Source organism: Mycteria americana, chromosome 1, assembly GCF_035582795.1.
Source record: "Mycteria americana isolate JAX WOST 10 ecotype Jacksonville Zoo and Gardens chromosome 1, USCA_MyAme_1.0, whole genome shotgun sequence".
Taxonomy (NCBI): domain Eukaryota; kingdom Metazoa; phylum Chordata; class Aves; order Ciconiiformes; family Ciconiidae; genus Mycteria; species Mycteria americana.
In genome coordinates, this window is record NC_134365.1 from 56,740,917 (window position 1) to 56,747,567 (window position 6,651).

The 6,651-nt window shown below is 48.3% G+C and overlaps 1 protein-coding gene across 11 annotated transcripts in view; it reads right to left on the minus strand.

Annotated features, from left to right (window-relative positions):
* Nucleotides 1-3,157, minus strand: part of ZC3H7B (zinc finger CCCH-type containing 7B) — a 49,950-nt gene extending 46,793 nt beyond the window's left edge. For 6 of the 11 annotated variants that reach the window (XM_075499917.1, XM_075499838.1, XM_075499875.1 and 3 more), the window contains exon 1: nucleotides 2,658-3,156. The gene's annotated coding sequence lies outside the window, so the exon portion shown is untranslated. Of the gene's footprint in view, nucleotides 1-2,657 lie in introns of all 11 variants that reach the window. The other 5 variants (XM_075499900.1, XM_075499894.1, XM_075499883.1 and 2 more) reach the window with 3 other exon arrangements.
* Nucleotides 3,158-6,651: the final 3,494 nt, after the last annotated feature.

Below are 6,651 nucleotides of genomic sequence, written 5' to 3' on the forward strand. Positions count from 1 at the left end.
TCCTCCCCAGCAAACTCAGGTCACTGCTGTCTCCCCTCGTCATCCCAGCCTCTTCACTGTGTCTCCTTTGACCCTTGGACCAAGCCGCACACCCATTACACCAGCAAACCCCAGACACAGCAAGCCACCCATACGTGCAACACTTCAGTTCTGCTGCACGCCATACCACGGCTGATGCATAATTAATTTTAAGCGCAGAGCCTGTTTAGCTTTTGTTTTCTCAGTCTTTTAAATATTTTTAGAAACACAGCAGAAAACATTTCATGAAGCAGTGTGCCTGAGCGTCCTTTTTTTTTTTCCCCACCAAAACTGTCTGTCCAGACTTGTCTGCTCAAATCACCAGCGGAATTCGAATCCAGAGTATTTACATCCCCACTACAAAGCTCTTATCCTTTCCGTCCAGAAATGTTTATCCTCTCTGGTCCAGCATCTAGAGAGGACTTTATTCATAGTTTGTCAATGAGTTACAAACCATTTGCCAGACAGAAATAAAATACCACAGATAAGCAAAATGGTTTTCTTGCCCTCAGAAGGAAGCACGAGCCAGTAAACAGGGTGACTCAAACACAAACTGGGTAGATTCACTCTGCGAGACACTACAAGAGAACGGAAAGACTTGAATTCAGCTTATCAAGGACTGGGTGTTATTCCCAACCCTGCCAGACCTGAATTTGGGCAAAGTTTTTCGTACTATATTTCTGGGATGGCAATGAGTTCATGCTTGACCGACTTCCAGGCTTTGACTGTAACATTTCAGACAGAAATAAGTATACCAAGGTGCAAGTGGCAGGTTGTAGAGCTGAGACAGGAGCTCAGCCCCAGGCTGTGTGCGCTCTCCTCTCTAAAAGGCTCCAGGATGCGCTAGTCTGCAACATGGAGTCTTTCACTGGCTGCAGTTTGGCCACCTCGGTGGTGCAGCAGAACGGGTAACTGGACTCACGTCAAGCAGAGGACAAGCCGCACAGCCCACTAAAAACACGGGCTCCCACTCATCCCATGGCTGCTCTCTGCCATGCCCCACTCCCTGGGTTTGAACGCTTCTCACAGTCGACAGTTCTCGGGGTCCCCACCACCAAGCTGTGCACACCAAGTCTGATGACTGTGTCCCTCCACACACCAGACACCCCAAGGTACCTCCGTGGCCACTCTCCCACACCCTGGCACCCCACTAGTCCCAATCCTGCCCCGCAGCACCATCAGGGCAGCTGGCTTTGGGGTACCACCAGCTTCACCCAGCAATACCTCCAGCAAATGCAGGGTGAGGCAGCAATGACCCCCTCACCCCCAGCTGAAAATAAAAGCATCAACCAGATGTTTCCTGAGAAGGGGATGGAGATAGCAGCCAAAGCCTCAAGAGACCACCCTGGCCCCCATCACCCCATTTTCCACTCCCTCCAGCCCTGCACCCCACGCATAATACTCTGTTTACTGCAGGCCACCCCACCCGTAACACCCCCATGTACTGTGGGGCACCCTTCCTCCTGCCCCAGCCCGCCGGGCCCTGCCCGAGAGGCACTGCAGTGCGGCCCGGGGGGTGAGGAGGGGGCGGTGGGGTGACGCTGCCCGTCCCTCGGCCACTTGCTCTTGGTTTCGTGCCCAGCCAGCTCGACCTCCCCTGCCTCGCTTTAAAAATCAAATCCCGGGGCCGGTTTCCACACGGGTGGAGCAGGAGCCCCCGCGCGCCTCCTCGCCCCACCCCCAGCACTAGGCCGCCGATCCCCGGCCTTGCCTAGCGGTGGCCGCGGCCGGAAGCGCCTCCTCGGCCGGCCAGGGCGGAAAGGGGCCGGCGGCGCCTCCCGCACCCCCGCGGCTCGGTCGGGCGCCGGCACCCCGGCATCCCCCCCCACCCCGGTCCTGCTGAGAGGGGTTTCCCGCGGTAGGAGATATCCAGACTTCCCCGGGAAAAGGAAAACAAACCAAAACATACTCTTCCTCCTTCCCCACCCCCCATCCGCTTAAATAAAAATCACACATCTCCAGGAGTCTGGGAGGCGAGTTTAAAAAAAAAAAAGATAACCTCCCCTGCCACCCGGAAACTGTCTAAAGCATTAAAGAATTTGGAAAAAAAAAAAGAAGAAAAGGAATAAAAAAATCCCACAACCTTCTTATTTGATAAACTTTACAAGCCCCTACGGAAGGTGCATCTGAAAAGCTATTCCATAAGGGCTTCTCTGCTGCTTCATGAGGTTTATACCAAACAAGAGGGGGAAACTGCAGCCTAAATACGGATCTCAACACAGCTCTTAAACCTACAAACCACAAACAGGCACAAACGCAATTAATACTAAGTTTTTCATATAAACCCAGGGGCTTTTCCCCTAGCTATCCACTTTTAGACTACTACCACATTTTTTCCAGGGGGTGGGATTAGGATCTCTGACAATTATTTTTTTGCAAACCCCCACATTTTTGGCGGAAGAGGGGGTTAGCTTCAAAATCTCGCCCATATTATTTTTCACTTTTTTTTTTTTTTCAATTTGCAATTACACAACGTTTCATCCATACAGTTACTACCTGAAACCTTTACTTTCTAATGAAGCAACATCCAGATTTTCTCGTTTCTTAAGTCCACCCCTTTCTACACACACAAACACACACCCATACAGAACTGGTTTAAGACAAAAATAATCCCCCCAAAACAATAATAAAGGACTCACCTCTCCTTGGGTTTTCCCCCCCACACTATGTATAAACTTTCCTTGATAAATGGTATTGTATTACTAGAGATATTATTAATGTATTATTACTAGAAGTAATAATAATAGTAAGTGCTATTTAATTATAGAAGGCAGCATTCTGCTTCTGGATCGGCTGCCCCTGCAGCTCCCTCCATGTGCCTCCTGATCTCTTTACTTTCATTTCCAGGTCTCGCTCGCTCGCTCGCTCTCAGCTGCACCAGCAAGAGAAAATGCCTCCCTGCATATCCTCTGGGCCCTAGAGGCTACCGCTTTCCATTACAAAAATTCACAGATCTTTCCCTTGTGGTTGGTTTTGAGATTCTTTAAGGTGACTTAGGCTTAAAAAAAAAAAAAAAAAAAAAAAAGCGCTTAAGCAGTCGAGGCTCCGTTCTTAATTTTATGCAACGTTTTTCTTCTTCCTGGTTGTCTTTGCTGATCTATAAAATAAACCCCAAAAGAAAGGAAAGCTGCCTCCGCAGAGCGATTGCATGCATGCAAAGCACAGCAATGGACTGAATTACGAGCCCCCCCCCCCCCGTGGGATTATCACATACGTGAAGCAGTGACCCTTTTGCCCACCCATATATGTTTGCTGGAGGGGGGCCAGAGCCGTTGCTTCTGCCAGAGCAATTATCTATTCCAGCCAGACCTCACTTATTCCACTCCGCACTGCTGAGAGGGTTCCCTGTAAATAAGATCTTCTGAAAACATAAATCTTTGGGCGGAGAGGAATGTGCAGTATTTGTATCTATAACATATTATTATTACATTATAAACTATTGTGTATTATACAATACACATATATAATATGTATGTACATGCGTATATATTTTTATACTTATGTATACACATATGAATTTAGGAACTTTTTTTGAACCAGATTTTTGGCTTGTTTTCATCCCAAATCCCTCAATATTTCAGAAAGTGGACTGAATCTCCACAGCATCCCATGCCGGCAGAGCCCCAGGAACGGAGTTGCCGGTGGGAAGCGGGGGCCCAGCGGCACACGTTATTCCGTGGCAGGAAATGGTTGTGAAGACAGAGATACACAGACCGCCTTACACGGGGGTTCATCCGTCCCTGCTCAGCTGCACTACCATTAACTTCAAATAACCCTCTGAAATGAGTTTCATGCTCAGCTCCCAGTCCAGCCTCCCTGGTAGAATAGATTTTCCTCTTCCTAAAGGATTCTGTCTACCGTCAGATCATCATTTCCAGACTGACACTGGTTTAAATTATCACCTCTTTTCCAATGTAATCAGTGGTATGTTTACTCCTCAAGTGTCTTGCTTCTCTACTTACAGTAACCCAAAAGAGTGTCACTTTGTGCTTTGCAGCTAAGCAACTCTGACAAGATTCAGGGGCAGGTAGAAGGTATCATCTGAAGTGTACTAAACTTGTTTAATATTTAAAACATGCTGATCAGAAAAGGAAGGACTTTATTATATTGAGTAGGATTGGCTTCTGGCAGTTCTGTCAACACAATAAACTGATAATTTATGAAATATAGGCTGTGAATTGTATAATGTACCATATGACACTGGAGAACACTGTCTTACGCTCCTCGCAATATTTAATCACAATGCACTTTTTTTTAGATATTCATTATGATCCAAAGATTGCTGTTATTCATGGATAAGACAATGTTTATTTTTATTATCTCTTCAGCAGATTTGTTTCCTCTTATTTTTAGGCAATGACACTGTGACAATGAGTAGAGTCTAACCAAGCTGGGCCTCTGCTGTAGAAGCTGTTGGCAAAATGTACATTAAATGACAATTCCTGTTGAGGGGTGGCTTTGAGCAGAAGGAAGGTGGAACAGGCCTGGTGGGGGAAAGTAAACATGGGGAGACTTGACATGCCAGATCATATTGGGAGGGCAGCGTCACAGAGCTGTTAAGCATCAAATGAGTCACAAAGCCCAGGATGCCTCCAACCGTGCAGCACCTCTGAAAGGCAAGACATCACAGCTGGATGAGAAGAAAAGGGCTTAGGAGGAGCTGAGGAGAAAGAGGAACAAAACAAAATCTACACACAATCAACAGTTACACTGGAATAAGCACTATTTTTTAATTCGAGAACATTCATTTTCAGGACTGCATTTCCCAATTGAATGTCATGTTATACTTCCCTCCAGCCCAGTTTCCTTTGCCAGTAAGACTAAGAGGTGTCCTGCAAGGTCATGATCCAGCACGTACCGCTCCTCTCATGAAATCACATCATTCCTTAGTGGTTAACATGAAGATTTTCACAATTTGCAAGCATGGTTATCGAGGTCTCGTGTGCAGGTAGTCAGCAGAGTCAAAACGCCGCCAATCCCTGCTACGAACTAGTTACAGTGTTGTAAAAATTACTTTGATTTGTAAAGCTATTCTTTTAGGGAGAATGAATCTATGGATCTGTGCTACCATGGCACAGTACACCTTCATTCCAATATAGCTGCACCCACACTTAAAGACTTTATTCTTGCCCCTCTGGCCCAGGTAATTAGCCAATATTTGGGAGAACAACAGAGAAGGGAATCAGATGTATTTGGTATGATCCTGTTTATTGCTAAAGATCGCAAGGAACTACTAACAAGCACCAAATTCCTTGCTTATATTTTCCAAGTTCAAGCTCTTTCTCGAGATCGCACTGATTTATTCCCTCATCTGCTCTATGTTTTCTGGCAGCTTTATGCTTCTCACATACAACCGTAACCCAGTCAGTGCCTCAGCTTCTTAATTTTCTTCAGTTGCAAGAGAAATGCCTCTTATAATTTATGAGTTAGCTTTTGCTCAAGTTTTCTATCTGGTTGCTGTACCGGTTTATGGCTTTTATTCTTCCAGCTGTCATGCTCCATAAAGAAACTTAATTGCTTTTTGTATTCCCCCAGAACAAACAAGGTCTACCATGCCCTTCAACCTCAACGCAGTCTCCCAGGTCACCCAGTGTTGCCAATTACTGATATTCTTTTCTTGGGTCCATGTAAGCATTTGATACTCTTTCTTAAAACCACAGCTGGGAGAATTGTGAGAGAATGAAAAATGCCTCTTATAATGTTTTGGGACAAAATGGCAGAATAAATCCAGCCTATTACCCACCTCAATACTGAGCTCACCAGGTATCTGCGGCTGCCACCTGAAACGGTACCTACGTCAGTGCCTATAGGTTGCAACTCGGACAGAAGGGCTTGCGTTGAGAGGACCTGTGCAAACACGCCACAGTAACAAGCAGGTTTACGTACAGCTCAGCTTGTCCCATCAGATGTACTTTTATTTCTATACTCAATAGGAAAATGTCACACACGGTGCACACACAAAGCCGTCAACCAAACCAATGCCTTTTGCATCCTTAAGTAGGAATGACTGCGCACTCCTGGACGAAACGCTTTCCTTAGCAGAAAGGTTTGACAACAACACACAAGTGCAGAGATGAGATCTGCAGAGACATTCTCTACATGAGGGTTCACAGACAAAGGCACTCGTGTCTCATCTGTGGGTATCTGGGAGGCCTACAGAGCAACTCGGAGCTCCTGCAGCGACATCTTCCCTGAACGCCTGTTGTGAAAGGGGCCCGGGCACACCCAGCCCTCCGAGGCCGGTGGCACGGCTGCCGCGCCTTGGAGCCCGCGCGCTGGAGAGGCAGGAGCGGAGGTGACCGAGGGCAGCGACAGAGGCCGGTGTCCCACGGCCTCACTCGCACCACGGTTTGCGGGTGGGAGAGGGCCCGGCCCAGGCCTACGCCGCTTCCCCGCAGGGCGGCTCCGCGCGAGGCATGCCGGGTACTCCCCCCACAGGACTACACGTCCCGGCGTGCCCCGCGGCCGGCGGCGCGGCGCGGGCCCCGTAGCCCCGCCCACGCGCGGCGAGGCTGGCCGGCTGCGGCACGCCGGCCGTCAGAGCGGGGCGGAGGGGGGCAGTCCCTGTGACGTCACGCCGCGCAGCCAATCCCGGAGGGGAGAGCAAAACTGCCGGCTTTCAAATCCTCCGCC